Source organism: Cariama cristata, unplaced genomic scaffold, assembly GCF_000690535.1.
Source record: "Cariama cristata isolate BGI_N322 unplaced genomic scaffold, ASM69053v1 scaffold15634, whole genome shotgun sequence".
Classification (NCBI taxonomy): domain Eukaryota; kingdom Metazoa; phylum Chordata; class Aves; order Cariamiformes; family Cariamidae; genus Cariama; species Cariama cristata.
Window position 1 is genome coordinate 44,197 of NW_009614817.1, and position 16,583 is coordinate 60,779.

Sequence of the window (16,583 nt, forward strand, 5' to 3'; positions counted from 1 at the left end):
CAAGCGTTTTAACACCGCAAGTCCAATAAAGTCACAGAATTGTCTGGGACTTTGCTGGTCACAACATCAAGCATATTTAAGGCAACTAGTGAAGTATAACAAATTGTACATGCAATGGGTCGTATCTTGTCTTCTGAAAGCAACATGGATGGCTTAAAGTTTGCAAGGGGAAGAAATTATTAATCCTCTATAATACTCTGTCATTACAAGACTATCAATCACTTTGCTATATGTTATAAAACAGTGACTAGGATCCCCAAAGCCTAATAAAATTTAGAAAGTTATGCTGCATCCTCTTCCCTCTGGTTTTGCAGAATCTTTCCCCAGCTGGTATTAACCCAGACAACCTGTCTGTTTGCATTAGTCTCAAGGTGCCTCTAAGCTCTCAGTGCACCCTGGGTCAGAGATTTCTGTTCTCATCCTGCACCTTAACCAGTAAAGTTTCTAGTTTGAATGTCAATATTTTCTCTAGGTCAGGTCAATATTTGATATCTTGGCTTTCTTCATAAAAGAAATTAATACTGCAGGAAGAAAAAGCCCTCTGAGTTTTATCAGTTTTGGAACATAAGCTCAAAAAGGAAGTCTCAGGTGTCTTTTGAAAATGGAAGGAACATATCCCAGCTATGAACTTTAGACAATGACTATAATTCTTGGCATCTAGCTATAATTACAACTCAAGATTATTTGATCTAATGTTGCTCAGAAAACTGCCCCTAAGTATTAAGATACATTAACTTCATTTGCTGCAAAAGAAAGAAAAAAAAAAAGGCAGGAAAAACCAATGACTGATGCAATGCTGCAGCATTAAAACAGATTGTACAGACTAAGAAATGTAGGATATTTGCAATAACCTCTGCCATGGAGAATTCAATTGACTGGAAGTTCCTCTTTCCTATAGATCTGCAAGTTGGCAGGCTAGATATGAGACACATATTTGCTGTCTTCCCCCCTTTTACATATATTTACAGGGCTAAAGAACTCAATAATCGAGAAGTTTGTTACAGCATAAATTCTTCATCAGAAGAATAATTACCCGATGCCAGCATCCCCTGTTGTACCTGACATCTAGCAAATTGGCAGGTGTTTACCACAGTTCTTGTGTGTGGAGTCCAGTTTGCCACAGTGAAAATAAGAAGGCAAAACAAAAAGCCACAAGGCATTTTTCAGCTATACCTCTGCCATGCAGGAAAAGGTGAAATGTCCTGTTGTGGGGCAAGTGAGGCATACAGCATGTCCTCAGTCAGTGATAAGCTATGCTTCAACGAGCACAACTCAAAGCTGGGTGTGTCAGCACTGTGACAGCACCCATACTCAGTACGGGTTAGCTCTGCACATCCACAGATCAAAGGCAAAAACCTTGTGGTCTGAAGCCCTCCTCTCTAGAAACACATCATCAGCTTCATCACCTATAAAGCATTAGCTTAAATCCACTCACATGATGAGAATATCTTTGTAAAAAGGCTTTTCAGCTCCAGCCCAGTAAAATCAGACTGCTCAGCTAAATTAAAAGTGCTTTTTTTATACCATTCAGGAGCAATTAACTGTTTAATGTACTCAAACTATGAATTTGTAGAAATCTCATATTTATTTGCCAGTATAAAGCACATATTTTTTCCCTTCCTTTTATATATACACATCACCAACATACAACCATACTCCATGCAAAACTCCATTGAAAAACAGTGAGAGCAAAGAATATGTTTAGAAGATATACTTGCTATTTCATTGCAAAAATAAAATTATATTGAGTTTCTAGAGACTGAAATATTTCAATTTTTTTGCAGATTTAAAATGTTTTATACTTTTCCTACCCTTCCTGCCTATATTTGCATGAACTTTGTTGAAAGAAATCAGTCTTGGCTTTTCTAGCAAACCAGAAAGATTAAACCCCCTGTCTCAATAAGAAAAGAAACAAATTAAGAAAGTGGTAGAACTGATGGATCACATGTGCTTTCTACTATCTTCAGTGTAAGCATCAGCATGTTTTAGACAATGGAAATTCTTGAGTTCTAGTTTACTTCAGTGGTATTTGCAAGAAGTAAGTAAATCTCTACCAGTTCTCCAGTAACATGATAAATATGAATCACACGCTATAATCAATAAAACACATAGCATCCTGGTACAGTGATGGAAGCCAGTGAGAACGAACATTGTGAGGTGGAAGCCAGGAACAGTCAGGAGAGCCCCATTCCCAAGGGCTTGCCTGTGGCAAAAGCCAGGCTCAGCTGCCCTTCCCTGCCTTTGGCCATCCTTCATGACTACCATGCATTCTTTTCGCACTGCGAGTTTCCTTCCCAGAGCACAGAATAAAGAGATTACTTCAGTCAGGCTCCTTTGCACTTTAATCCAGCTGACCAGGGACATGCTTCAGTGAATAGATGCTCTGGTTTCATGCTTCACAAGTAAGCAAAACAAAGAGCAGCAACAAGCTCAATGTGTAAATTTGCACGTCACAGAATAAAAACACCTGGCTCGTGCCCACTCAAGAAAAACTAGTATTAGCCAAAATATAAATTACTAGTATATACAACAGCTGCAAAGAGCATTTCTATATCTGCTTTTCAGTGCCCAGCAGGTCACAAGACACTTCCATCTCTCAGAAGGAAATCAGCCTGACTTCTCTTGTTGTCTTGAGGAGAGCTGATTCACGTGACCGGGAAACAGGAGCTACAGAAAGACCCATGACAGTCTCTCTGTTGCAGGAAAGAGCTCCGCACATGCTGTGGTCTGCAGTGCAGAAGGAACCTCTCTTGGCACTGCCCCATATGCAGCATTGGCTGAGGAGCCTCCAGGAATCTTAGGCTGCCAGTAGCCCCTGCTGCAGGATGGGCAGCAACTGCCTGATGCCTCCTTGGGTACCAGAGAGCAGAATTTCACTTAACAGCAACATCTGAGGAAAGAAGTAACCTGTTTAAGTGTGTACAAATCTGATTTCCCTCCTGATGTCCTCTCCTTTCCTCCCTTCAATAAGGCACTGCTTTATTATGTTACTTGGCAAAGAGCAGCTTGTTCAGCAAAGGGGCAGTCCACTTAAATTTTTCTGGATAGGAGCTTAAACCAGCATTTGTTAGTGACCTTTAAAATTCAAACTGGGTCCTTGTTACCATCATCAGGATCCTGACAGGAGGTGAGAGGTTCAGTGCAGTAACAAGCAAAACAGTGCTGCTTATTTACTGCATGTGCATCCAGTGACCAGCCAGCCTACTGCTCCCACTTGCAGGGTAGCAGGGGAACAGACATTCAGGACTTCAGCTACCAATTCAAGACAAAGTTGAAAAATTGAGATATATCAACAAGATTTCCCCCTTTCTTAACATAGAAAGGAGAAACGGACTTAACTGAAGCAGCACACTTGCCTTGTCATAACACTCCTCCTCTCTGCCCTCAGAGCACAGTTCAAGAAAGCAGCCTAGGATTACAGTAAGACTGTAGCAGTTACTTAACTGCTGCTCTGAAAAATATCGACCTTTGCCTCTAGTGGCCCTTTTCCTGTGCTTCCAACAGAAGACTTCCTAACAGGAGAGGAGACCTGACATCATAATTTCTTTTCATTGATGAAATACTGCTAAAGATAAACACCTTTAACAGAAATTATGTGTTATCAACAGCATGACTGAATAAAATAGACAATGCCTAACACTGTGTCCTGTAACAAACCATGGATTTTAGCTGTGTCACCTCTATTTGTGCTAATATTTGTAACGGAGATAATTTAGGAAGAAGGAGGGGACTTAAAACTGTTCGCGCAAAAATCTAGCAAAGTAACGATCAGTAACAAACCAGTTGCAATCCAGCTCTCAAGCTGTTTTTGGAGACTGTGTAGAAGCGGTCAAGGCTTTCAACCTGTTATGCAGAAACAGTCTTCCCATGCAAGCCCCCCAGCAGGCTCTTACCCAGCGCTTTGCTCAAAGGCCAGAGTGCAAAATGGGAGTTTGCTGAAGCCTGGGACACATGAAAGCAAACTGCTTCAATGTTCAAATTAAAAAGCTGCAGAGACAATGAAGAGTATTGAGGTTAAAACAATGCTTTTCAACAGAGATCAGTTAAAAGAAATATTTTAGCAAACCTATATTGCCCAGGTGAATACAGAAAGATGTTCCTTCAAACAGTGATAGCACGTAGCATGACTGGGCTCAGCAATGTCAACCCACTCAGTCAAAACCCATCACTAAAGTCAGAGTCATTTCTCACTATTTGACAAACACACCTCTTTTCCACTCTGCTGAGTAGGCAGCTCACTCTGGAGTCACTGACCTGATTTCATTCAACACTCTGCTCTCACACTTCTTAACCCTCTTTGGAGCTGTTTGGCTGCACGCCCTGGTCACAGCGAGACATGTATATGTATGTACATACGTGTGCTTCTTGCCAGTCAGGACGTGTGGCTTTGTAAGTACCACACCTTCTCTCACCAAATATGGCTGAACTTCAACAAAATGCTAGATGGGTTTACTGGTCTAAAGACTGAAAATGTAGCCATTACAATTTAACTTCAAACTTTTCTGAGGGAGAGATTCAGGCTGATGGTGTGAGTCTCCAGTCCAGCCATCACTCTGCAAAAGGCATTTCCCAAGAGGCAACAAATGACTGTACACTGGCCTGTTTCCACCTCGGATTTATTACACTCTAGGGAGAATAAACCTTAATATCTAAGAAAAAAAAATTAATGTAAACTTATCACAAATGCATGGTTTATGAACTTATTTTTAGGAGTTGGTCAAAGTATCAGGGTTTTTTTCTTGGTTTTGTTTCCTTCTTTCACCCCAAATATGCCAGTGATTTGACTAACAGGAAATCAGAGAAGACAGTAAAAATTAGTTGAAAAAGTATACCTCCTTCTTCCTGACATAAAAGCTTTAGTAAGGCAAAGTATTTCCGCAATATTGCAAAAAAAAAAAAGTTAGGAGTATTATTTTGTATACCAAGACAAAAAGAGTTATATTTGCCTTCTATTTACTAGTTACAATATTTATTCTGAATTTTCATGGACTTGGACATACAGCTGAAGGTGCAACACAGGTACTGATGGAGGAATAAATGTAAGCCATGGCTATTCCTTACTAGCTTACATGCCACATCAGGCGTCATTCCTGCACCAACACTCAGGCAAGAGACACCAGCCACCCTGTGCTGGTACTCAGGGATCACCAACAATTTGGTGTGGGGACAGGGACCTGAACCAGAGAAAGAGGAGAGGAGAAGGACCTAGAGATTTGAGGTCTGTCTGCCTGCTTCCCCAGCTCCAGGTCTGCCAAGACATCACCTGGCATTTCCCATCTCTGAGCACAGTTACTGCTCTTGGAGCCATGTTTCTAGATTTTCCTTCTAACATCCCTTTGCCATCCATTCACCTAAGGCAAATGCAGCAACTTCTGCACCAGAAATTGCGTCAGAGCTGCATCACATTTGTAAAACAAATCTTCAGAACATAGGAGAAATTAGAAATACTCATCCTTGACTCTTACAATGTATTTTTCACACTGTATTATACCACACCAATGGACTTAGAAAGAAAGGGGAGGAAGGTTGTGCCACTGTACAATTTAATTTATCCAGCGTGTAGCATTTTCCGCTACTGCTTCTATATTCTGCAGGAACAAATGCAGTATAAGTATTCTTAACCTCCAAGGAAACTTAGGTTAAATAGCCCTCTGCCGAAACCTGCGTTTTCTCACGTTTGCTACACTTCATATCTTCCCTTTCTCTTCCACATGTCTCGGAACAGTTGCATTGATTATTCAAGCCATGTTACAACCTTTCTCCATAGCTAACACCATCAAACAGTCAAATCCTGGAGATAATCACTGTTTTTATTAAAATGCTTTGTCTTTCTGCTGACAGTAACAGTGCTCACCAAGCCCAAACTCTTAATCACCCAATATAATCAGAGAACAGTCTTCAAGGCCTACATTTAGTTAACTAAGCTTACAAATTTGTATGCACTTAGGTGTTCTTCAGGCAAAGAAGAAGAATATGCAGTTTTTCCTCCAAAAATTTTACAGCACACATTTCAATCACTTTATTTGGGGGAAAAAAATAAATAGTAAGTTATGGGGTAGAACAGCGTGGATGGTTCAAAATTTTACAGAATATCAATTAAAATCCTTTTCTGTACAGAACTCAAAGTAAAAAAAGAAAAATATGAGAAACAAAAAAGTAAATTGCATGCAAACTTTCTACTGATGGCAACCGAAGAATAAAACACACAGTTATCTGAGACAGAGGAGGTTAAGAGGACAAAAGAATGAATTGGGTGGACATGAAAAATTGAAGGAAAGACAAATTCGGAACTGATGTCAGGCCACACATTTTAATTGCGGAACTGCATGCCAGACATTAACACAGAGCCGGGGTCATTCAGAGAACGATCAAAGGGCACTTGGGGGACATTGGGCACCGGGGTGCAGCAACTTTCTACAGAAAAATCTTACTAGTCTTTACTTGGTTGTACTATTGCTGTGTTATTTGAAATAGCTACCATGAACTGCGGTGCTCATTTAGGGGGGCAGGGGGGAACACACAAAGAAATTAGTCATACCATTGAGGCTGTCAATCATAAGCAAGAAAAACTACAGGCATTCAAAACAAACTGCCCCTTCGGAGCTGAGGTCACCTTGTCAGTATCAATCTTCTCATTTTGATGCACATTAAGAACTATTGGAGTGTCCCCTTTTATCCTATGACTGTGAATTGACCTTACTGACACTACTGAATACAATATGGTCATTTAAGGATGTGGTAATTATTGGTAACTGCACTAACTAAGTTAGTAGCACACAGGGCATCATTGCTCTGGCTTGTATTGCCACCTGGCCTTTATTTTAAGAGATTTGTTCTTGTTTCATATGTCTTGACTCAGGCTATATTCCCATCAGTCCCTTATTTACAGATATTTTCCATTGAACTCTCACAACAACTTACACTAAAATGGAGTATTTTTCACCTGAAGAAAAAAACACAGCTCTTGCTTTACATATTTTAATTAAGACTATAAAAGCTCATACTACACAAACACCTTTAGTCTTCAAACCTTATCATAGCACCATTCTGCATTCTCTATCTTTAAACATTATGTCGTACTATCTTGCCATTTGTAAAAGAGAAGAGCTTATTTGGAGAGAAAGGCACATACGAGAAGTGTCATTGAGAGTATAATATACATGCTGTTATGCCACGATGCAACGTGCCTGCTAAACTTCAGCAGCTTTAAGACAAAGCACTGTGATCACCTGCATGCAGGATAGCACCAGTGTAATTACCTTAATTTAATTAAAACAATGTGTGTAGGACCCACTCAGCAGTTCAAAGTATGGAAAGAAATTAAGTCTATTCAATAACAATTTAAGATATGATCCATGCACAAAACTATGACTTTAGTAAGAGATGATAAAAAGAAAACAAAAGAATTCACTGTGACTGTGCTTTGCTTTGCATGAACTTCTTGATTATGAATGGCAATGCTCAAAAGGGAATACTTTGTGTGCATCAGTACGTTCAGCACGGTATTAAAATGCTCTTTGTTATCTCACATGTACTCGTTCTGACAAAAACACTTGCAAATGAATCAAACAAGATTCCTGTCAAAATACAACAGAGGAACAGCCACAGCTGGGTCAAGAGTGAGACCTCTGCCATGTGTGTTGCAGCCTGTCACCGCAGAGGTGACACAATATGCACCCCAGTGCCTCTGATATGCACCAGCTCATCAGAAGCAAAACGCAATAAATTGCAGCACCCTTTCTCCAGAATTATACTCTACTTCCAAAGTGGATCAAAAGGTAAACCAGCCTGCCTCCAAGACTCAAGTTTGGGAAGGGCAGGTGCCTAAGACACCTATACATGCTCCTTTTTGCATGACTTCCGAGCAGCTGCAACCTTGTGAACCCAGGATGTGGCCTTGCCAGCAGGACACTGATCAACCTGAGCACACGCTCCAGCTGCTGCACCGCTGCCAAACACAAGCCACAGCGCTTCCTTGTGCGGCAGCTTCCTTCAGTCTGAAATTGGCTTTACTGATGAAGATATATAATGTGATCACCACAGAGATGACTTTTTGTTAAAAGGAAAAAGAAATAATCAATAGTAGCTTGGGCTGGAAAGGGACCTTGGAATTGATTTGGAGATGATGTGCTGGGCTTAGGCCCAAAGTAGAGATCCTGACCAAACAGAGTCTAATGCTTTTAGAGTTCATTTAAAGATGATCCCAAATTAAATTTCCAATTGTAGGGGCCTAATTCACTCCAGATTGTTTAGAAACACTGCTAAGGGGAGGGGGGGGGAAAAAAAAAAATAAAGAAATCCCAACACAAATATCCTTCTGAGGTTTTGGAGCTCAACTTAATAAATTTTTAATCAGACTTTGTATATTCCATGCTTGTTCACTTTTGTTGCTATAGGTTGTCACATTCTGCTAACCCAGAGGATCAATAAGGAGGAAAGCTTCTCCGACAGCTTGCAAACACTACTGTTTTCTTCACACTGTTTCTATTCAGCACTACTTCTGCCACAGATACACCCACATTTTAAAATCTATTTATTTTCCCCCAAAATGGATACAAAATGCTGTAGCAAGGAGAAGGCACACTATTCCGCTTATTTAAACTAAGCACCCAAAAATACCTCACTTTGTTTTGCCCTATGACAAGCCAGACTTGAGAAGTTACCCGACTTTAGAGATTGCTATACATTCATCCCTCCAGACTGCAGCAGTCCCATCACATCAGATTCATCAGCAGTGCAGTCTTACCTGCAAACCGTGCCAGTGGCATTTGCTTCACAACTGTGTGAAAAGTGAGAATAAACCATACGCTGATGACCCATCAAAAGGTCACTGAACCTGGCCCCACTGTGACATACCACTACATACATCCAGGAAAAGATCCAGAGCACCAGAAACGCAATGGGGTTGGAAAACATGTCATCTGCTACTCAAGATTATTTCAGTAGCTCCAGCAGCCTCAACAGTACCTTTCCACAGTTCTCAATGCCAAAGTCCTAGTGCTTACCTAAAGCATCACTCTACAAAGATGAGGATGATGGGATGAGCATGGAGGGAGGAAAAGTGGAAACAAAGGCAAAAACCACTTCTTTAAAATGAGTCACACTCACTTTGACTGTGGCTTCAACTGTGTCTTGACAAACAATTAATGCTAGATTTTCACACTACCATTCATTTGGCAGAACATATTTAAGCCAATACAAAACACAGATCAGATTTCAAATTAGCAAGATCACCAATGAATTATATGATGAGAAGGATAGCAAGTCTGTGCTGGCACCAGGCTTCAGCATGCCACCTGGTACTCCAGATTGCACTGATCCCAGCCTGTACTGATCCCCACCACCTGGTGCATGGCAGAATGCCTCTTCTGCAGTACTGCAAGGCTTTCATAGCAGCCCTCTTAGAGGGAGGGCCCTTCTGTTTCCAAGGTCACCCACATTCCCAAGAAATAGCCTTGCAGAAAGCTGCTTAGCTGGATCAGACCTTTATTTGCATCTCAGCACTGCAAGAACTGTACACTAGCCTGCTGACTGACCAGTGCTCCTGACCCTGCCCTCATTCTCATGACCAGGAACTACTTTCTCATGCCCGTTCTCCTCCTGGACACAATCCACAGCAAGCACCCCCACTCCAAAAAACCGTGCACGCTTCTGCCCAAATCAGCTTCTCCTTGCTGCTTCAGTCCTGCTACCGTAACTTCACTGTGTGCAACATCAAGCATTAAATCTCCACAGGAAAAGAAGTGAAGGTGGTTGTTGTGCCCTCACAACTTAACAGATAAAGAGCCCTTATGGACCATCTCCTTTTCTCCCCTGTTGAGCCAGTTTGCACAACAGCTTGTCCGTGTTCCCTGGTCACAACTGGGGCCATACTGTGAACTAAAACATGCCCAGTGCATGCCTTAGCAAGCCCTGCTGTTTGCCAAGTTGAGAGCATCTTTTGCTGTATCACCTGACCAAGAAACAGGACTTCTTAGATGCAAGCAGACAAATTTGCTACCCCAGAAACTTCCCAGGGGAAGGTCTGTTGCTATGCTTAGCCCCAGATAATTTTGTAAGTCCAAACAATAATGAAATGACCAACTGTATAGCAGAAGAGATCAGATGTTGATGAGCAGAGGGAAATCATGCAAGAGTCCGGCCTAGCTTCCCCACAGAAACCTCACTTCTAGGAGGAAAAAGTCACCACTATTGTTGCAGACAGGCAACTCTGCATTGCTATTTATCATCTTAAAAACTGACAGCAAAATCTCCAGGGATGAGGGCTAAAGAAAAACGGGCAGAGCCTGCAAGCCTTGGCCAGGGCACCTCCAGGAGTGCTCACAGGGACACAGCACACAGTACCTGGTGCTCCAGACCCTGCCACATACCAGCTAGACCCCACGCTAGAACACAAGGCTGAGCAAGCAGCACTGTCTACCAAATCAGCCTAGCCCATCCATTCCCTGCCACAGCACATACCAAGTACCAGGACTGATGCAAAATTCATAACAGCAACACACTTGGCTTAAAAACCCTTTTTCTTATGTTAGCCAGTAGCTCCTAAGGAAGCTTTCAGCAACACCAAGGAATCAGTAGTGTAACAAATCCTTCTCACTTACCCAAGTTTATCAGCACCCTCCGAGGACAGCAGCATTCACAACCATGCTCAACCTTTATATGGACCAACTTCAGCCGACCAACACTGAATAGCTTTGATGCTGAAACACCTGCAAAACAAGGTGTAGCAGATCAGTTATCACTCACCTTAATCAGAAAAGCCTGTGTCTCAGCTGTTGGACCACAGAACCCTGGCAAATTTTCTGGGGTCTAGCTATCATAACAGTGAGGAGGGGAGCTAATGGACTGCCAGGGGGGGACACAGCCTGTGTGGGGTGTGGTGCTACTGCACCAGCTGAGCTCCTGGGGCAAAACAAGCACAAGAGAGCTAGAAGGAACTTGTAAAAAGATTGGTGGAAGGTCTGGTTGTATACTGGAAAACAAAAAAGATACATAAATTGGAATAAAACCTGCCAAAATAAACTTAAATCATTATGATGTAAAAAAAAAAAACAACAAAACACCACACACATTTTAACCGACAGATGACAAAGATATATGGAATTACTGCTTTATGTCTCACAGCTACAATGTTCTAAGTCCAGTACGAGGAACACTAAAGTACATTGTCATGCCATTGCTCTGTTTCCCACCTTGGCAAAATGAGATAATTTATGATCTCTCTGCTATCAGAGTAGCTTAGAGCCTCCTTATGCTGACATAAATAAAAACTGTCGAGACTCTTAGAGTGGAGGTAGAATGAAAATGCAAAATATATTAACTCTCCACATTAGTTATGGCTGGAAGGAAAATAGGAGGCTCCATAGACTAATTGCTTTACTCAGTATGGCAAATTATCCATTCCAAAAGGCAACTAGTGGCATGAAAATAATAAGAGAATGTTAGAAGGCATTAGCAGAGGTGCAAGAATTCTCTACCATTAACAGCACTAGTTTATGCTTTTAAGTTTACTGCAAATTAGCCATACCTTTCTAAAGCTTATAAACACTTCTCTCACTAGAAATTAAACACTAAACCCTAAAATATTGGCATCTCTGCCTTTTCATAGTAGCAAACCTTAAATGAGATAAACTAATACTTTTCTGTAGTGCTTCGGAGAAAACACTGATCCAAATCATACAACAGTAGCTTCAAAGGGGAAAGTCCACTTTTCCTTGCCTCTCCTAATATATGCTCGTTTGCTTCAGTGAGAACATTAACATTCAAGAGCAGCCAGATCTGCTTCACCTGCTCCAGTTTAACAGTGAGGTGGCTTTGGAGTCGCAGCCGAAGCCCCAGTGGCACAGGCTATGCACACGAGCGGCCAACGGCACGGGTGTGTGTTCAGGGGCCCCATTCATGTCAGCGAGGTGAAGGAGCAAGGAGGGTTCTCAGAGAACATGTTATGAGTTTGAATGGAGCAAGTTACTTGATCCTGTGAAACAGTCAAAGAGAAAACACTTCTGGGCTAGGGGAGCGTTCTCCTTTACTCAGTTGGGCATAGTTAAATGAAAGGCATGTTTCCCTAGTGAGCCCTTTTATCCCTATAACAGCAGGATGAATTATGTCCAATATATATTCTGGTTCACAACTTGAGAAGATTAAAATGGCATCTTTTAGTTTTCCAGAAGTGAAAGGCTGGATCACTATCTTTCCCACTTGCAAAGCCTCTGGGACTAACAGGCATCACTCCATCTGGGAGACAAAAATCTGCCCTTCCAGCTGAGACCTTAACCCATGAGTATTGATCAAACGTCCACCTCCCTTCCACATAATAGAATTTCCCGGTGAGCTAATTGTTTTTACTTCTTTCATCTCTGTAAATGAGGTCAACTGCAAGGGCAAAGAAGGGAGAATTAGCTCTAAATGTTCTTGGCTTCAAAGCAAGAGGAGACAGAGCTTCCAGATTTTGGAGAGTGCCGTACAGGGTTTATAAAACACTGTGGGACCTTCCAAATATCTGAATTTAGAATTATTTCAGCCTCGCCTGCGCTGCCCAAGGATTTCTACATCTGTCGTTACAGTTTGGCAATGGCGCTTGTGGGTCAATGATGGCCTTAATTCAAGCTGTCCCCCCAACAGTGACCGGCACTTGTCCACAGCTCCTAAAGCACTTTGCAAAAATGCATGAAGCTTCACAACAGATGTGGAGGCAGGCAAGTACCACACTGCATATCGGTGCCTCATCCACATTACCATCTGCCTGCAGGGACAGAGCTGAATGGCACCTCCTGCCCTGCAGTCCTGCATTGTGAGAGTGTAAGCGAGGCAAGGCAGAGTCCTAACAATGCAGATTTGTGAATGCGGGTATACGCCAACATCAGGTTTACAGAAAGGAAAACTGATCCACCAGCAAAGATACAAATCGCAGAATTAAAACCTGATTCTCAGGAGAAAAGTAGGTCCTTTGGCTTTCTCTCCCAAAGCAGCAATGATTCTCTGAGGTCTGGCCTTTAACCCTCCTCACATGGGCACGTGTCCTAAACCAAGGCTTTCCCTTGTGTGATACTGCAGTATAAAAACCCTATAGGACCCATTAGTGTCTCAGCAAAATAATGTTTTATAGCATACTTATCACAAGCAGAACTCTTAACAAGGATCAGGAATGATGGCCTGAGACAGGCACCTGCAGACTTCTGCTTGTACGGCTAGGAAGCAATTAATTTGCTGCTGACTTTTCACAGAGTTACTTCCCATATCTGGAAACCAGCTAGAATTGAAAAGAAATGCTGCTAGTATAACCAGAAAGAGCAAAACTTCAGTTCTCCAACAGAAAGATTAGAAGAAAAACCCACCTCAACTTTGCGTACAGCACAATGAGCACAGCCCACATTTTGCAACCTCTGAGTCCCAGCCCTATGAGACTAGCAGCCTGAATGCTGGTTGCAAGCAGTGCAGCCTCTGGCACACTCAGGGCTATTGCAGCACCTGCTTTACAGCCCTCAGGCTATAACTGGTTCATAACTGACCAGGTACAAGACAGGGTGGAGAAGTCAGAGTAGGACTGAGGCTTTAGGAGGTGTCAGGTCAGTTATGGCCTCACCAGACCTTGCTCCTCCCAGGCTGCAAGGAGGACACTGGTGCCAGCCACCACCTCTGCAGGGCAGGTGGGAGGAGGGCTCTTGTCTACGTGGGCAGCCGAACAGGCAACAGGTGGAAACAGTTTTACTTTCTCCCAGTCGGGGCAAGACAAAACTCAATGCTGGAAGCCTCAGCAGTTTGCTGTTCCTCCCTAAACACTAACACTGTACAAATCAGTTTTGCATTCTGGAAAGATGCTTTTTAAGCCAAGGTCTGGATTTTGTGGAGTTTGCAGAGACCGCTTCTCAAGAGACAGAAGAGACCTCACAGACGTTACTGCTCTCAAACACATGCGGTACCCTCTCCTCAGGGACCAGCCCCCATTAACCAAAAGCTACAATACAAGGAAGGTCAATAGTAGCACAGCATTCAACATTTGTAAATGGATTCTGCAAAGCAAAATTGTTATGGGAATCTTTCTGACACATCTACATATGTTTTCACCGCATTATTGCCAGAAAGGACACCTTATAGAATGTAAAACTATCCAAAAACATATGCAGCTCAACTCTGGGAGTAATTTTGAAAGCCTGTTCCTTCCTGGATGTGAGCAAAGGTTATTATGTGTCTAGAATAGCTATAGTCTAGACAGATGGAGCATCATGGCAGGAGAAAGACTGAACTCACGATCTGTTTGTTTCCTAAGGAGCCTTTTGTAATGAACTTTGTAAAAAGCCTTTTTGTAAATCCAAGTGAATTAAATTGCTTTATATAGCACTGGGATAAACAATTTATTGACAATTAGATTTTTTTTAATTACTTGAACAATGAATGTTGGAAACAGATGAAGAAGCAGAAAAATTTTTATAAAATAATTTAAAACTACACACATTCCAGTAGGCTGGAAATTAATTATCTTCCAAAAAAGTGGTTTTAATTTAAATCATACAAGCAATCCCATCAAAGTCAGGGTTTTAATATTTTCAGGAATAAAGATCTCGATATTTCTTTTCAAGCTATGATGAGTGTCAGATCACAGAATCATCTATCAAGATCCTCAAAAATCCATCTCTTACCCTGTGTTGATTACTGTCTGTAATGAACAGTGTGCCCTAGAAACTATTGCATGATCTGAAGACCTCTGAATCTTTAGCAGTCGGCAGCCGTGTAAGATTTGCAGCTTCATTTGATAATTTGTGAAAGAGCATACAACACTACGAACACATGCTGGAAATTTGTGCATGAAGAATTCCTGTAGCATAGTTGTGTTTTTTTTTCTGGCATCAGATATATATTATTTAAAAAAAAACACAACAAAAGAAACAAACAAAACAAACCCCAACAAACACCAAACAACAAAGCAAAACAAAAACAAAGCAAGGAACTTAAAATTTTACAGCCAAACCAGAGAAAGAGACAAGCTGAGACAAGCAGGCCTGATGAGACTGAAGTGGTTTTCATCTACAGATAATGTTATTTTAACCTGTCTTTCTTTGTATCACTTACTCGTGTTGTGGCACAAAAGCCATGTTCTTCCTCATGCACTCAAATGCCAGGTTTGGCGCAAATCCCAGAAGGAAAATATGAGCACGTTTCAGTTCAGTCCCAACTTTGCCTCAGGCACAATGGTTTTTACCCCTTCCCCCATTCATATGGAGAGAGCTCCAGCAAGGCAGAGTAACTGGTTCATGATCACTCTCTTAGCTCTTTCCCCGGGTGGTGGGACTTCTGTCTCGAGGTCCTACCAACTGCTCTTCTCATGGGTAAACAAAAAAAAAATTTGTTCAGACAACTCAAAGTAAAAACCTACTGAAAATATACAATTTGTGTTTGAGTTAGCCAGTCTTTACCTTATTTCGCTTACATTCAGGCTATAACCTTCTCCTGCGTGAAAATATCTTGGGAACTCCTTCACAGATATTATCCAGAGATAATTTAAAATGAGGCTTAAATGGCAGCCTGTTTATACCCCAAAAGGTGAAATTAGTAAATAGATGATACTGTAAATAATTCAACTAGCTTTTAATATTTAATTTCTATGGATCATAAGTTTGTTTCATAGTTCCTATGAAACTTGCCCTTAATAATAAGTAAAAAATAATTACAATAGCATTCTTCAAACGTGAATTGAATGGTGATTGCACTGAGCATGAGGGGCTACAGCCAAATTTAATGAGGTAGTAAAAGCAAAAACTGGCTCAATGAATTTGCCCCCTCCTCTGCCTCACCATGAGTTTTTGCCAAAGCAGATGAGGCACTGAGTTGTGTCACATGGCAAACTGGAGCCGAGAATTGATGTGAGTCAAAAGTATATCTCCCCTGTTTTTTCCTTTAGACACCACTGATAAAGGAAACCGGCAGCATTCACCTGGGATTACTATCCAAATGCCCATGTCTTTAGACCATAGTCTGAAACCCTGATTTTACACCTAGGAAACCTGGCATTTAGCAACAGCAATTCAAAGCCAAAGAGCCAGTTGCTCCAGACTGCATCTTCACAGATGACCCATCTCGGGTTCACTGCTAAGTTATCTTGCTGCCAAGTAAGTTTTCAGTACAACAGTCTTCCAGTGCCGGAATTTAAGAACCTCCAAAATAGGAAAGCATAACCCAGAAGGGCGGGGGCGGGGGGGGGAGTAAAGACAAAACAAATACCCACCAATATCTTGGGGAAAAAGAAATGGATGAAGGAAAAAGTTGTGGATAGCGCTTTATCTGATTTTATAAGATCAACATAGAAATGCTTTATCATCCCCCACAATACAAGCAACCCAACATTTTTAGTACTATATAGAAGCAAATACCTTTTTTGTACTAAAGAGAATTAATTTTATTCTATTTCCACTGTTTCCTCCATTCAGGCAACTGCTTAATACATCAATCTTCCATGCATTTCCATCTTCTCCACCAATACATTTCTTATAATTGGAATGAGCTGCTCTATTAAACTTCTTAATAGATTCTATGTTCTCAAACCCAATAACTTCAGGACAATGCATTAAAATAAACAACAAATTAAGCTC